The sequence below is a fragment of the Carlito syrichta genome, unplaced genomic scaffold, assembly GCF_000164805.1.
Source record: "Carlito syrichta isolate Samal-C Ts95f unplaced genomic scaffold, Tarsius_syrichta-2.0.1 Scaffold287855, whole genome shotgun sequence".
Classification (NCBI taxonomy): Eukaryota; Metazoa; Chordata; class Mammalia; order Primates; family Tarsiidae; genus Carlito; species Carlito syrichta.
Genome location: NW_007231951.1, coordinates 349,170 through 366,693, shown reverse-complemented (window position 1 = coordinate 366,693; position 17,524 = coordinate 349,170). Strand labels below are relative to the sequence as shown.

The window sequence follows — 17,524 nt, the reverse complement described above, 5'->3', positions numbered from 1 at the left end:
ATTCTTTCTGCTACATTTTACTGAAAGAATGCAGTTAGTAAAGATTTAAATGACAAGGATAGAAGGGTCATCTTTTTATTCCTTTGCCTTCAGGCAGGACTGTAGTTAAACCATTTCAGGAAACAGAACAACTCTGTTGTTCCCAAAAGTCTCCAGGTAAGAATGTTAAAAATTAAAAAGAAAAGATGAGAAAGTGCAGGGGTCCTGAAATTAATCAAGGTCAGTTCCAGCTCACATAATTTCAGTTTAAATTCATTTCTATTTGCAAATAGCCTGAGATGGGATACTTGGCACTAGTTCGCTGTGAAAATTCCATTTAGTATTAGTACTCATGTCTGGTCATTGTTTTGTTCGCCTCTACTTCACCATGTCGGTGAAGGGAGTCCCGCCCTGGGGTTCTGGGGATGGCCAAACCCACGGCGGCCAGCACTGGACAGAACAGATCCACAGCAGTTTATGAGTCACATATACTTACAGCCCAGGGAAGGACAACAATACACGCCATACCGCGCCACACAGCTGTGGCACAGAATGAACAAGCAGGGGTGTGGGAGGCGGTAGTAACAAGAGGATGAGGTGCCCGCGGGCTCCCAGGGAGGATGCAATTGGCTTGATTGAATAATTGTGTGGGTGGCAAATAAGAGAAACCCATTAGACTGAGAACCTGGTGGAGTGAGGCTGGCCCAGCTGACAGAGGAGAGCAGTGGGGAGCCTTTCCTACTGGGGTTGGGACACGTATTTCAAGTAAAAGCAGGGTCTTTGGGAGGCCCCTAAGGCTCAGAGAAAACACGGTGGCGGGTGAAATTTTAGGCCTTACAAGCCAGTCCATACAAACTATGCCAACTTACATGAGAGGAGAGTTCCCTTGACCATACCTGATCTCTGTCATATCTTTCCCACACCCATTATGTCGCATGTGAGAAGAGCCACTTTTAACTAGATTGATAAAATAGGAGTTTAAGCTGTTTTTCTAGCAAGAGTACTCTCAGACCAAGACCGTATAATTAACTAAATGACTCCTGCAGAAATATCCTTCACTACTCACTTTGATGTGAATGAAAAGAGGAGAGCTCTAAATCATCCAGACAAATTACATATTTAACCCTTTATTTAACTTTAATTTGTCACCAAGTGAAGGTTGACAAACTTTAGACCTATAGCCAAAGGGCTAAAAAAATAGTCTAGCTTGCCAATGTGACAGAATTCCCACTGTCTGTTTTTTGAGAACACGGTCAGGACGCACATTCAGGTCAGAGAGTTCAGCCTTACTGCAGACTATCCTCTCTCTTTCCCTGTGACTTAGCGAGTGAAGATAAAAGACACGGGAGAGCCGGGCTCGGTGGCTCAGCCTGTAATCCCGCGCTTGGGAGGCTGAGGTGAGTGGATTGCCTGAGTTCACGGGTTCGAGACCCGCCTGGGCAACTTGGCAAGAACTCATCTCTACAATAAATCAAAAAAATTAGCCGGGCGTGGTAGCGTGCGCCTGTAGTTCCAGCTACTTGGAAGGCTGACCGGAAGGATCGCCAGAGCCCAGCAGGTCGAGGCTGCGGTGGCCGGAAGCAGCCTCTACACTCCAGTCTGGGGCGACAGAGTGAGACTCCAACTCAAAAAAAAAAAAAAAAAAAAAAAGACACGGGAGGCCAGTAGTTTCAGACAGAGCCTGGACATTTGAAGTTAACGCTGGGCTTCCCACCCTTAGTTGTAGCATCTTGGGAAAGGCATTTAGTCTCTCTGAACTCCAAGTTCCATGCTTTTGAGTGAGCAAGTTAAATCATATCAAGAGTTTTAAAATATTTTTGAGTAGTCCAGGCTTGGTGGCTCAGCCTATAATCCCAGCACATTGGGAGGCCGAGGCAAGTGGATTGCCTGAGCCCGCAGGTTCAAGATCCATTCGGGCAACTTGGCGAGACCGCGTCTCTACAATAAATAAAAAATTAGCTGGGCGTGGTGGCGCGCGCCTGTAGTTCCAGCTACTTGGAAGGCTGAGGCGGAAGGATTGCCGGAGCCCAGCCGGTGGAGGCTGCGGTGGCCGGGAGCGGCCACTGCACTCCAGTCTGGGCGACGGAGTGAGACTCCAACTCAGAAAAAAAGATAAAACATTTTTGAGTAGCAAAACCTTGTCTCAAATAAAATCTAAAGTCACTCTATAAAACAGTTGGAGATGACACTTCTTCATCTGAATGCAATGGGGGAGCCCACGACTGATTGACCTGACCTCTCCCTCACACTCACCCCCTTCCCACACACTGCCAAGATTCCTGAAGTAGCTCTTGGAAAGCCTAGAGCTTCTTGGAACCCAGTTTGAAAACTAGCAGATGAGATAATATCTAAGATCCCTTATAGCTTCTAGCAGAATGGAAAAATCATAGACTCCCGAGTCAGACAGACTTTGGTTCAAATCCTAGTTCTTTCACTTTCCAAGCTGTATGACAAGATTCAATTTACCCACCTGCAAAAGAAGATTTAAAAAATAGTTCTATTTTAGGATGATTGCGAGGTTAAGAGTGTATGTAAAGCATCTAACTCAGTGCCTGAAACCTAGCAAGGACTCCTAAGTAGTTACTATAATAAATGTTTAGGCCCTGACCTGGGCATAACAAAATGAGAGAAGATCCCACACTTGAACTGCTCAAGTGCAATGAGATCTCTGTCTTTCCTGAAGCCAAATCCTCAAGAACTCGAGGCTAAAATTCTTTTGAGTCTGAATTGGTTGTGATTGTTCCAAATTAGTGGAGGCGGGAAAATTCTTCTAATTCACTGAACACTCTGTATGCCTTGAGAGCATGTACTGTGTAGACACACCCCGAGTTTCTTAAATAATACCACAGTCGACCCAACTACCACAGACGGAATTTAAAGCACGTTGCTTTTACCAAAGAATAACAGGGGAAATGTCATCAAGAACACTTTAATACAAAGCCACAAGAAATGCAGTACCTGACAGCTCATGTTCTACATTTCACCCCATATCATAAAGCAATTCACCAGAGAGCTGTTGTTCATTTGCTGAGCTGCTGTTGGGATAGCCACATTCTTTCAATAGTGGAGGAGTTCCCTCCTTAAAAGGCATCCCAGAAGTCTGCGGCGTCTGAAAAATCTCACCTTTGGGGAATTTTCCTGGCATTCTGTAAAGAAAGCTCCACTTTAAAGGTCCTCTTATGTGCAGTAGCAGAAGATCAACAGATGCCCACATTCCTGTTTCCTTCACAAACTTATGTCCTAAAGCAAGCTGAGAGTGAAGTTTAGAAGCGCCAAACACACAGAAGTAAGGGGTACCACAAACCCTCAGGAATCCACATAATTCACCGCCCTGTGGTGGCTCCCACCTAAGCCCACATAGGTGGTGGCAGAGCCGTTAAGCCCGGGTCCGCTGTCAGTTCGCTCAGCAAACACTCCCCAAGCACCCACTTTATGCAAGACCCTGTCTTAGGTCACCAGGAAGAACAACACAAGATCCCAAACCTGTGAGAAACAGACAGACCACGGGGAATCGCAACAGAGAAGCAGTCAATAGGCAGAAAAGGGAAATTTGGGAAAGCTTTCTCAAGGGAACCTGGGAGTGAGGACATTCCCTGCTGAAGATGAGGGGATGTGAGTACGGATGGGAAATGGAGAACTGGGCCATCTTTAGAGAATGAGTTATATTCTAGAGTGCTGGAGAGTCGGTGAAGCGGGAGGGCGCGATGGGAAGTGGGAAGTTAGCGTGGAGACAAAAATTGTGGGCTTTGAGTGCCAGGATGAGGAATTTCTTTACGTGTTGAGAAACAGGGCCAGGGGCAGGGCAGGATAATCATAACATATGAGTAGCAAGTTGGAGGAGGGCTTAGGGGAGCTCGGTGCTCAGAATAAGTCCAAACTTTCCCAGATGACCGGGGCTCTGGCGCAAGGAGCCCTCTGGCCCAGTTTACTGCTCCCACAGAGAAAAGAGTCGAGACCCGTTAGAGGCTTAAAACAGAGGCTCAGCAGGGCGCCGGGAGCTCCCTGCAAACCACCATTAGGAAAACAAGAGACCAGGAAGAAAGGAGCAGCAGAAGCACCTGGTGCGAGACTAAGAAACATCAGTGTTTACTAAGCACTTGGTCTCTGGAACGCCTGGCTTTCCAAATACCACATCTTCCTCATCCACTCCATCCTGCCACAGGCAGCTACTGTGCCGGGTGCTCCGGGGAGCCGGAACCGCATGCCTGGAAACCCCGACTCCCCTTCCACCGCCCTCCTCCCTGCCCGGCCGGCCAGCTGCAGCTCACTGTTTGTTTGCCGAGGTTTGCATGCACATATTGAGTTGCCTCCCCGCCCCCCCCATCAGTTCAGCATGTCCCGAAATTCACCCCCAGTGTAACTTCTGCCTCTGCTCCTCCTCTTCTTGGAACTGCCCTTTGTTTGTCTGACAGCGTTGGTTTTATGGGGGTGTGTGATGATGATAATACGCGGGCTTATATAACCGTCTTCATCTTGCAAGCACTTCGCAGACAGTCCCTAATGAATCTTGGGGCCGGTGTCAGGCCGGGGCGGCTTTATCGGCAATTGGGAACCCCCAGGCGCAGAGGCCAGCAGGGAGGGCAGCCAAGATCAGAGGCCAGGCCTTCCTGGTTCCCGGCGCAGCTCGGAGGTCAGGGAAGATAAGGAGCATGACTCTCCCCCTCTGGAGGAAGGAAGTCCCGCTGTCACCTTATCTCTGCGCCTCTGCCTCCTCCCTGTTCCCAGAGCTTTTTCTCTAGAGAAGACTTTGAAGGCGGCTTTGGTAAGTATGATGCTCTGCTTTTGCTTTAAAAAGAAAGAAGACAAACTTTCCTTCCTGGCCTTGTACGTTTCATATTGTTTATTCATTAGAGTCATTTTCCTCATTCAGATCCTTAGATGATGGAAAAGTGTGTTTGGGGCCAAAGTCCTCCACCCAATTCGGTCCCTCCTAACTAAAATAGGAGGAGAAAGTGGTTTCTGTGGATAATTAATTCACTTAACAAAATAGTACCCAGGCGAGGTGCTGAAATTGGTCACTTTCATGGCATTCCTGGCTGGTCATGTCTGGCTGTACACACACACACACACACCCTTATCCTCCTCGCCCTAGAGAGGAGACACACACACACACACACACACACACACACACACACACACACACACACACACACCCCCTTATCCTCCTCGCCCTAGAGAGGAGCCCTGGTTATTCACCTGGCTTGTTAGGAAGCGAGAAACGGTGCAACTTTGGTCTTCAGTTCCTTTGCCCTGGGTACTCACAATTTCAGTCGGATGTAATCGTTGAAAGTTTCTTTTCACACTATGAAATAAATCCCATCTTTCAGCATAGACTTGAAACTTGTAGTGGCTTGTGTAAACTGTAAAAAACACTAACTGCAGTGGACATGTGAGTTTTTATTAAACTTTTCACGGCATAGCTGAAGGTTCCAATATTAAAGAAACATGAGCACCAATTTTTTAAGCACAGGCAAATCCCAAAGCCCTGTTATGAAACTATGTTTCTGTAAAGAATGCTGGATTAATAAAGTATTCTTCTCTAGATTGATGCTCATTGCTTAGAGAAATTGCCTTTTCCACAAAGAAGTGAAACTGTAATTTGCTAATTGAGCAAGCCAGGGAAAAAGTTCTATTTTGGGTAATTGTACAATTTTGGGGGTTCAGTATGCAATTTGCATTTATAAAATCATTATCATAACTTGATATACTATGAGTTATGGAAATATATTGTCTTAATATTCCTGGTGCAATATAAATTGGTAATAATGTAGAAAAGCAAGGCTACTCACTTTTTATATCATAAGTGCTGTGATTAATTCATCAAGGTTGAGTTTCTTTATCTTTAGACAAACAAATGTGAGAGCCATATATAGTACATATATTTTAGTGTGTATATACAAATTTATTTAATTATCTTGAACTCTTATATTTGTTATATATATCTAATACTCATCATCTTACATGATAATATAATGTCCAAAATGGATCAAGTGGAGAAATATTATATTAAGTTTCAGGTTACAATAGAGTTATTTACTCATCATTTACTAACAAACATGGGAAACATTACAAATTGTTTATTTTTAAGATTTGCTTTAAATGACATTTTCACTTAGAATTTTCTAGAAATTCTAAGGCATAATTAGAGTTGAAAATAAGATTGGAGCCTAGTTGCTTTTATGATCAAATGTAAAAGTGATCTTTCAACACTAAATTCTATACTCTAGCTAACTTGATTACAAAGATCAGCACATAATCCCAACCTTAGCCTCAAAGGCATATCATAGTAGAAAGAACACAAACTTTGATGAGATCTGGATTTGAGACATGGTTTGACCATTATCTGGTTATATGACCAGCGGCAAGATCTCTAAGATTTTCAGCTTCAGGTTTCACAAGTATCAAATAAGGCCAGTACTACTAACCTCAAAGAAAGGACTGTGGAAAGAACTAAAAGTAAATAATGTGTGTAAAATATCTAGCACAAAGTCTGAAAATCATGGTGTTTCCGTCCATTTTCAGGCTTTTCCATTTACTCTGTTTTTTCATCTTTCGATCCATTCATCCATTTATTGAGCATCTACTATGTACTGCATACTGTGCTAAGCACTAGTGATACAAAGATGAATAAGAGTAAGATCCTGCCAGAGTGCTTATGTCTGCCTTGTCAAAGTCAAAGAACTTTTCAGAGGTGACATTGGTTGTCTGAGTTTTCACTGCTTAGTAGGGGGCGGAAGGGCATTAGGAAGAACAGAGCCCTGGAGAGCAGGAGCTATAAGAAAGCCCAGGAACAGGAAATGGATCAAAAGGTGCTAGAGTGTTGAATCTGGGGGGGGGGGGGGGGGCTGGAGGGGCCCAACCATCAGCATCATGGTGCTTCACGCTGAGGTGTTTGGTCCTATTAACTCCAGCAAAACAAACTCATCCAAGGACCAGCCTCTGATCCGCAGTTTGTTTTACTGACTCACGTTGAGAAAAGAAGCTTGGGCCCAAATATAAATCCACTACATCACTAAGACATTGTTTGGTTCAAGGGACTATTTGTGTTATGTGTTTGCAACAATCAAGCTCCTTCACTCATTTTCTGGATCACTCTTTAATCAATGAAAAGACACAGAAGGACTTCTTTGCACGAGGTTGAGAAGGCAGGGAGCAGATGGGATTGAAGCTTTAGAAAGGTTTTTATCTCCATTCTAGTTATTTAGTTAAGGAAAATTCAATAAAAAGAAAATAGAAAGATTTTATGTAGCTCATCTAGTGTCCCTTATGAAGTGCGGGCAAAAGCCTGCAAAAGCCTGAGGCGAGCAATACTATCAACTGGGCCACCGGTAGGAGACTATTGATTTAGTGAGAAATGCCGAGGGCTTGGGCAGTGCAGGTAGACAATAGGGCACAGATTCCAGAGATATTTGGAAGGTAGAACATTCCTGACTTGGAACTAGATAAAGGGAATGGAAGGAAAGGAAATGTCGGGGCTTGGGTTACTGGGTAGCTATAATGGAATGCCATGAAACGAGGAGGTGCAGGTTGATAGAAGAAAATTGAGTTGATTGGAATAATACTGGGTTAAACTGTCTGTGAGAGGTTAGACTACAACATTAAGTAAAAATAACAAGCAGTTTTTAAAAATGCATACAATTGCCAGCCAGATGTGGTGGCACACACCAGCTACTTGGGAGGCTGAGGCCGGAGGATTGCTTGAGCCCGGGAGTCAGAGGCTATAGTGCACTGTGAATAGTGCATGTTCTCCCAACAAGGCAATATGGTGACACCTCCTTCTCCTTAAAAAAATGGCTTGATTTTTCTCTTTGAAATTTCTAGGAGAAACATAAAGACTGAACTCTCCCTGTTATGTTCTAATGCTTCCATGAAACATCACTATCTGGGCTCGCTGGGCTCAGACCTTTATCTCGAGTTCCTGCTGTCCTGTGGATTGTTATCCCATTAACTTTTCGACAGTAAGTCCATGACCAGGGCCATCCTGCAACAGCTATGTCTACCCTCGAAAAGAGTAATTTTTACTTCCTCTGAGACTTCAGAAATGAGCAGAGACTTAAAAAAAAAAAATCTACAGGCTAGTAGAATACTTACTTATAAAAAGCACATATTCCCAAAGAATTAATACTTACTCATCAAAAACAAGCCCTTCCCTTAGCAGAGATTTTTTTTCACTTCCCTTAAACGAAGACTCAAAGACTTAAGCAAAGAAGGTCATTTCTTACTTGGCCATTGTTTAGTCTACTGTCATGTTGTCCTTCTTCAGTGTGACCAGAAAGTTCTTCCCATATTCTTGAACAGTGCTTAATTGGAAAGAAGGGGCGGGTAGCATTTGTGAACTTTTAAAAGATGACAACTGGAAGAATTTTAACATTTCGAATGAATAGAAATCAATTTGATTAGTAGACAGGAAGCTGTGACTTTTTAAATCTTGGGGTCTGATTACTTGATAACCTTGGTTTTCTTATACCCTTTCACCCTTCTCTGCTCAGCACTTAATCTTCTATGGCAAAGCCTCTATCGGATTTCCTGGATTTCAGAGCTCTTACCCTACCTGAACACATCAGAGCAAATGCCATTTATTACGAAAGGGGCTTAGCCCCAGACTTTATGGCTAGTCTTGCAAAGCCGGATAATATTTCTTCCTAGTAGGTAGACTGTATCAACACATTTAAAAACAGATTTAAGAAGTTATTTTCACCTCTAAATATGAAGAGTCTTTATCACTTATTGGAAAGATAAGTATTGTCATCTGAATTTCATCCAACTTCTGATGACTCGCCTCAGAATTTACCAAACTTCAGAGATCATCTTTGACTTTTGAAATGATGAAAAACATTTCTATTTTTGCTAAAATGCTTTTGCTGTTAAAAAAAATTTGAAGAGTCCCAAAAAGGAACTGTTAACATCTCAGTTATGCAAAATAATCACCAAATATATACTTTAGAATCAGATGAGTTTGCATCATGGGAAAGCTTATTATTTAAAACAGCAGCAAGATATATTTGAGAAAATTCCCACTAGTGCAATTGAAAGTATGAAGACTATACTGAGCTTCCATAGACGGTGCCGGTCATTCCACATTTACATTACTCAAGCCATCTAATCTTGGCTCATAAGCAAATGCTCCACCCTCACGATCTTTTTGGGTCTGCTGACATAATGATTTACTCCTGACTGGGTCCTGCCAGGGCCACTGTGCCTGCCTCCGCAGTGTTTGAAGAGTGGATGGGTCGCAGATGTGTAGTCCCCCAGACACCTGAGTCCAGAATCTTGCTGGCTTTTGCTTCATTTTTGTGCTCCACGGAAAGCTGGATGCTCCCCAGCTCTCTTTTGGGTTTGGCTTCCTGCTCACATGTTTTCTGGTCTCATGTCATCGTGCATGAAGTAATAGTCCCACATGCATGCACCATCCACGATGGCAAGATTTGCGTGGCTCAGCGCAAGTTCCCTAACAAGCACGTTTTGGACCTTCCAACAACCCCTTTGGGAATGCAGTTTGGAACCAGTGATTACTTTCCAAGGTGAGGGAGCAAAGGCACAATGCACTTCAACAACAAGACCAAACCCACTTTCACGAGACAATTAAAGGACAACTACATCAGAAAAATACACATTTACCGTACACGTCTGTCTCCACGTGTGGATGTGTACAGTATAGAAAAACACCTCCGACTCACCGTTTTAAAATATCAGTTAACTGTCTCAGCATTTCACTAACTATGAATGGTGCTAGTGTTATTTTAATGACATTTCTCTGCAGCAAAATCTGATGAGTTTACGAAGTTGGAGAGCCAGGAAATGCAGCTCGGTCTCTGAACAACTGAGGAAGCCAAGAGGGTTCAGTTCAATCATCTAGTTGCTTTATAACATGGATTCCTAAGTGCTAAGTGCAATAACACACTAACACAGAGAGCGACGCCAAGCCAAACTCTTAAAGTGCAGCTGTTAAACGATCAAGCTTAACTTCCCGACATATTATCAACAGGTGAAATTCTGGCACACACCCACACTTATTTGTAGATGGTAATGTCAAATTAATGGCCATATGTGCCAACACTTTATAGAATTTTAGAGCAAGAAGGGATTTTGGAGGTCTTCCAGCCTTACCCTTAGCCCTTCATTTTAGGAACACTCATGAGCGGCATTCCCTTCTTCCCTCTCTTCCCCCCTCTCTCCACATTCCTCCCTCCCTCTCCCTCTCTCTCTCCTTCTGTCTCTCTCTGTCCTGTCAGTCTCTGTCTCTCTATCTCTCTTTCTCTCATCCCTCCTCGTCATCTCTCTCCCTACCTCTCCCTCTTCTTCTGTCTCTATCTCTCTCTTTCTCTCTCTCTCCCTGCACACACACACACACACACACACACACACACACACACACACACACACACAGTCACAAAGTCATTGATGACAGAAAAATATCATTGGTCTGAGTTTTAAGAAAAAGACAAAATGACCCACAGCTAGACCCCTGGTTCACTGGTCGGTTTAGGGGTGTATGACTCAGCTTCAGGACCGTGGGCCAAAAATTTGCTCTTGCTTGAGGAAGCATTCAGGGTCTTATATTAGATATTTTTAACCAAAACTTGAATAATTTCTAAAATAAACCAAAGATCCATCGGTGACTCGAACCCTGACTATACAGTGAGCTCAGTCACCATCTGGTAGTTACTGGGGCCACATCGTGAAGCCATAAGATGGAGACAAAGCCCTAGACACAACCCTCATTCAGAGGGACCTTAAAACCCGCTTGGAGAGACAAGACCATCATCCATGTAGGCCACAGCGACAGTGGCAGAGACTGTACAACGACGTGCTGCGCTGGGTGGCGCAGGTTTTAAGTGCAGTAGGAGTTCTGGTGAGAGGGAGTAATGAAAATTGAGGTTGTCAGAAAATGAGATTTCAGCTGATCCCAGAGTGGGGGAGCTTAGAATTTTAATATGTGGAAGGGAAGAAAGCAGACTTCTTCAGGTAAAAAAAAGCAGGGATGGAAACGTTCTGGGAGTGGACATTTCCTGGGTCGGACCTTGGGAAGGCTGTACAGGTGGGGCTCTCAAGCTGCTTGTCTCAACCTGAGCAAAGGACCCTGGAGCTCCAGGATTGACTGACATTCTTATCTACTAAAATGTTACTGAATTAAGTACAAAAAAATATCCCTAGGTACAAGTTGCTTTATGCTTGCATAGCTATAAATACACATTGACGTAATTATATTTATAGCATTAGAAATCCAAAATCAGTCTCATGAAATGTAAGCAAAACTGTAAACCAACAATATTATAATTAATATTTATTTTATTTGCCAGATGATGCCATTTTGCTAAAACTAAAAAATAAATTTGTTTTTAGGCTGGGGGCAGTGGCTCATGCCTTTAATCCTAGCATTGTGAGAGGCCGAGGCAAGAGGATTGCTTGAGCTCAGGAGTTGAAGACCAGCCTAGGCAACAGCTAGACCTTGTCTCAACAGAAAAGTTTAAAAATTATATGGGTGTGGTGACTCCCCACATGTAATTGTCACATCAATCCTATGAGATAGATACCATTTCTCATCCCCACTTGGAAGAAAACACTGAGGTATGGAGAAGTTAAGTAAGGCACCAAGGCCACATAGTCAGTGAATGCTGTCGCCTGGATCAGGCATCCAATTCCAGAGTTAGAATATGCCCAGTAGCATATTCAGAACAATTTCAGGACAACTGTTGTTATTTCCACAATTAGGCTATGACCGCTGGCAGCTACTTTTGGCATCATTTTTTAATGTCAACTTTTACTTCAGGCGATCATGAGATGTGCGCATAATTATAAGCATGAACATGTGTATGTCCTCTCAGAACACATCTAAAAGGTGGACATCTGAATGATGCTTATAATACTTTATGATATTATCAGAGATGTGGAAACAGGATATAAAAGTTCCCCCAAGGGCTGGGCACAGTGGCTCATGCCTGTAATCTCAGTACTTTGGGAAACCCGGTGCAAGAGAATTGCTAGAGCCCAGAAGTTCAAGACCAACCTGGACAACATAGTGAGAACTTGTCAGTACCAAAAAAAAAAAAAAATCAGCCAGGCATGGTGGCACGTGCCCGTAGTTCCAGCTTCTCATGAGGCTGAGGTGGAAGGAGCACCTGAGTCCAGGAGGTCAAGGCTGCAGTGATCTGTGACAGTGCCACTGCCCTCCAGCCTGGGCACAAAGTAAGACCCTGACTCAAAGAAAGAAAAAGTTCTTCCAGAACTTCCCAGCTCCCAGAATGAGAAGCACAGGGAGGGGAGTGGCCTAGAGCCTAATGGGTGGGGTGTGCCAGATGATAGCAAGTGGTGGAGAAGTTTTCCTGCTGTCTGGAGTGGAAAGAGATATGATAAGGGTGACGTGGGAGGAAAATGAACCCTGCAACTCCAGGCTGGCTCCAGGGAGGCACTGCTGCAGCAGGCTTATGGCAGGGGTGATGCTTCTAGAACATACCAAAGAACCTGGGACTGCCTGCAGTTAACCTGACTCACCAAGGACAGTTCAGCACAAGAGGAGATTCCAGGTCTGTTGAGGCAAATAATCCACACTCGTTACCTCTGAGGTCCCCCCTTACGTATTCCTACGTACAACTGTATCCACCAGTGGAAAAATAAGAAGGCTCCAAGCACAATGTTTTATGGAATATTCATATTTACATGAAGAAGATAAATTTTTTTACACAAAGGAAACTTTGAGCTGTTAAATAGGATGTGCTGCTTCCTTATTCTATCTTGTATTCTTTCCACTTCTATCTTGTATCATTTCACACTTGCATATAATGTGTAAACGTGCTATTCATGGTGGCAAGATTGTTTTGTCTAGTACTTAAAGTTTTAAAATGAGTGTTTCCTCCTAATCAAAGTATCTAAATTTATTTTAGCCACTTATATTTTTCAACTGTCATAAATTCGGAATATAAATAAATTTAACCACCTGTAAATATTTTCTTTGCTGCTCATCAAATAATAGCTTACAGCAGCTTTAAGAGAATTTGATTCAACGCATGTTCTCTTAAACTAGGCCTCCTAACCTGAAATTAGACATCATTCAACCTTTAAACTTGGAACACTTTGTAAACTTTTGAAAAGAAACTCTTTTTTATTGGTTCTATGACATCTATTCAAAGAATAATATGAAGTGAATCTAATGGAAAGTCTCTCCTTTGATGAAGAGGGGGTTAAAATGAAACTTGTACAAAAGGACTGAATCACCCATGATACTTCAAAGACTCTTGCAAGTGATTGTAAGAAAATCAGCCTGGATGAAATTTGGAGAATATTATTCCTAATGATATCTTCTTTTGAGACTGTCAAAGGGCAACATCTGAAAGAAGGGAAAAATTACTAATAAAATGCAACTGATGGCACTGTGGCTCTTCTCTATTGTAGGTGCTGACGACCACCTACCATCATCTAAAGAAGGTGAATCTGCCAAATGACATGCAGGTTATTCAAGACAGAATAATTGCAGAAAATCTTCAAAGGTACTCATATCAAATTTTTATCTCTTGCTTAATTAAGCCAAGGGCCACCTGAGCACGCAATGCCACTTGAACAGGGGAACGTTTCATGAATGGGGAGTCGTAAGAACTAGCAGAAAGTGAGGAGGCCATGGTGACACCTTTCTGTCACATTCTCCTTCTTCTCGACTGAGAGCTCAGAGGCGCCCTACAGCTGGCAGAAATCTGTCCTCATGTCATGAAATCAGTCCTCGGGAATGTAAAAAAAAATCTGAAAAATGGCTACACAATTATATGACTCATTAGCATACTATGAGCTGTTCAAGAAGGAAGCTTAGAAGAATTAGGGGGCAGTGTGGCAGGTCAGCCACTCTCAGTCATCCACAATGTACTCCACAGAGTCAGGAGTGAAAAACCGTTCAGATGTCACCTGAGTTATTCGCAGTATGCCTTCACAGTCTTTTGTCTTGGCCAGATCAATATTAGTACCAAGAGTGTTAGTGGGGCCAGGAAAGGTTATGAAGATCCACCTTGGCAATGTGACCTTGATTGCAGAAACAGTCTTGAGAGTTGGGTTCATATGAGCTTAGTCACCCACCTTCATGTGTCTTTTCTCAAATGTCTTTTCTCGGGGTTGCTCCCCTCTGACCCTAACCAAAACGAATGCAGTGGACACTATTGAGCTCCTCTTGGTTTTAAATTGTCACTGTTCAAAATCATTGCTTTTTGCTTGATTTTTATGCTAAGCCTTCTGTTGGCCTAGATTGACTTGGAATAGGTTCTCTAATGATCAAAAAGTTTATGGACGCCACACAAAAACAAAGCCTCAATTTTATGTTTTTCTTTTGAGCTTCCCTTAATAATACTGTATTTATGGAATTAAACATTTTGTCTGCATTCTACCAATGATAAGTGAAGAAGAGGGATGGTGGACGTGTATTGGAGACTGGAGTTAGTTTCTTGCCATAAAATCATGAGTGTCAGCAGTTTTTCTATAAAAATAGCTTTGTCTGCAGATGGTCTGGGGTATTACCACTAATTGCTGATTACTACACTGTATCAGATGCTTGTCATAAACAAGCTGAATCAACAGTAAGAGAAGACAAGTTGGAAGTTAGATCTCCTTTCTTCAAAACTTTAATAGGAGAGGAAAATATTCCAAAACTGAAACTAAAAATGATAACCTGTTTAGGAATAAGTTCAGTGAACAGAACTGAAACTTCATAGAGTTCTTTATCTTCTTGAGTCAATCTGCCAAACGTGTGTGTGTGTGTGTGTGTGTGTGTGTGTGTGTGTGTGTGAACATCTAACCGATGCATTCATTTTTCTGTGAAAAAGAAAGAAGCTGGCTTTTGCTATCATACCATTCAGAATTCGCTGTAAAGGCTGAAAAGCGATTAATACTAGAGGTCACCCTGTATCTTCCCAAGAGGTCACCGAAGACTTGATTTCTCAAAGCATCTGTCTTAGTTTATTTTGTGCTATGAAGAGGTCACTTTTCTGGAATGTCAAGTTATATAGTCATCCATTTTACATTTTTCTTTCCTTAATGGGTAATTCACCATATAAAGCATTATATCCTTTTTGTTTCTCAGCATCTCCTTATTATGGGAAAACAGAAATGTGTTTAATATTGAATCAATTAGAGTCATTTGTTCAAATTTAACACGAGGCACTTATTTCTTAAAAATCTGGGGACTCCCTATGAGAGCTGGCTTCAGTCTGCTTTTTCCATCCTTGGGTTGGAAAATTCCAATTTAATATTTGACAAGCTGCTAGCTTCAGAGATCTCTGCCCCTCCTCACCCAACCCCATCATTAAGGTGGATTAGACAAGTAGCTGAGTCGCTTTCCATCACTGCATTGTATTCATATAGCCACAATCCTTTCATCAAGGAAATTTTGTACCAAAAAATGGGTCCTTTTTGTATGTGTTCAGATAGTCAGTTTTATATAATAAGGACCACTTTATTGGACCTTAGGGTTTCAGAACACTGCCCTGTGCATTTTTGATAGCCTCTCTGCTCATGCCATCTGTGTATAAAGTTATTTCACTTAATATTTTTCCAGCTTTGAGAACTGCATGCCTGTAGTTTATTGACCTTGGCATCACCCACAAAATACATAACCCAAGAAACAGAATCGGGAGATATAAGCAAATCTCGGAGGCTACCCAAGCATCTCCTGTCTATCAGATTGCCAGATGATCTCCTGTTCCGAGGAAAGATGTGTTTTATTGACATATAATAAGACACCAAAAGGACAATTAAATTTCACAGCTTGGGGGAGATTTTGAGGGTTCTCATCAAGAATGTTCACACCTGTGGAACAGATGGCTTCTTTTTTTGTGAAGCCTGGTTTTCAACTTAAAATACACCTGCCAAAATATGAATGACCATTATTATACCTTCTGGACTCTAATATTGCACTGTTGGATGAGGAATGGTGCACACAGATAGGATAACATACAATAGCAACTATGTTGTTTGTAAGAAAATTAAGACTTTTCCTAGCCCTATTTGGGATGAAAAATTTTATTATAAGTATGCTTTAGCTGTGCCTCCTTGGAACTTTACTTTTTAATATTAGTTTAATTATTTAAGTTAAATTTAATACATTAATTTAAACTTAAATGATTTTTAAAATTGTCCACAGTAGTTAATGACATCTTTATGAGGAATTAGAATTAGACACGAACCCTAAAAACTTCTAAAATTATCTTTGTCTTAGTATCTAATAAGTAGTTAAAGTTTGCTACAGAATACAAAAAGCTGAATCTAGGGGTGCCAAAAAGCAGGCTCTTTTCCTTTGGGATCATCCTAACTAATCTTGAAACATTTCTCATAAATAAAATCTCAATAGAATACCAAGTCATTTAAAATTACATATTTGTTGTAAAACCATGTAAAAGTTGCCTGATATGAATTTTTTAAAGAGTTAAAAAAAAAAACCCACACACATACAAAAAGACAATCAGTCTTTTTTTTTTTTTTTGAGTTGGAATCTTACTCTGTCACGCAGGCTGGAGTACAGTGGCACACTCACGGCCACTGCAGCCTTGATTTGCTGGTCTCAGGCTATCCTTCCACCTCAGCCCTCCAAGTAGCTGGAACTACCGGCATGTGCCATGAAGCCCAGCTAATTTTTTGATTTATTGTAGAGATGAGGTCTCATCAAGTTGCCCAGGCTGGTCTCAAGCCCCTGGGCTCAGGTAATTCTCTCGCCTCAGCCTCCCAAAGTGCTGGCATTACAGGCTTGAGCCACCGTGTTCGGCTATTCAGTCTTTTTTATATGAATATGTAGTAAGTGGAATCATAGAAAATCTCTTCTATTTAACTATTTTTGACCCCAAATGCAGCATTTTTATAGAGTACTACTTAATATTTTACATAATTGGAAACATGAAGAATATATACTCTCATTGCTTTTTTCACTTTTTATTTATTTTATTTTATTTTATTTTTTTGAGTTGGAGTCTCACTCTGTCGCCCAGACTGGAGTGCAGTGGCCGCTCCTGGCCACCGCAGCCTCGACCTGCTGGGCTCCAGCGATCCTTCCGCCTCAGCCTTCCGAGTAGCCGGAACTACAGGCATGTGCTACCACGCCCGGCTGATTTTTTTATTTATTGTAGAGATGAGGTCTCGCTGCCCAGGCGGGTCTCAAACCCGCGGGCTCAGGCAATCCACTCACCTCAGCCTCCCAAAGGCGCGGGATTACAGGCTGAGCCACCGAGCCCGGCTACTTTTTAAATGGTGTCATATTCTGCATCATCCTTTTATCTGCTTGAGACTAAATACTGTCACATGTGAGTTTTCAATACAAATCTGAACAGTAAGCAAGTGTTAGTATGTATAAGCACACAAATTTGCACACATGTATGCACATAGCTATATGGATCTTTTCATGCCACAATCCTCAAAGCCCATGAGTCTATAGTTAAAGAAAATACCAAACTTCAATTGAATGAGAAACATTGTGCCTATCAGACTATGCCATCTTTGGCTGGTCCCTCTCTATTCTCATCTGACTGAGACCTGTCCCAGCAGATGGCCCTGTCAAATATGCTTCAGCTTCCAATAAAATAGT

General features: G+C 42.2%; 1 protein-coding gene across 1 annotated transcript in view; it reads left to right on the top strand.

The window, feature by feature from the left end:
- Nucleotides 1–4,301: 4,301 nt before the first annotated feature.
- Nucleotides 4,302–17,524, top strand: part of SULF1 (sulfatase 1) — a 161,750-nt gene continuing 148,527 nt past the window's right edge. The window contains exons 1-2 of the mRNA XM_021709989.1: nt 4,302–4,741; nt 13,369–13,463. The gene's annotated coding sequence lies outside the window, so the exon portion shown is untranslated. The remainder of the gene's footprint in view (nt 4,742–13,368; nt 13,464–17,524) is intronic.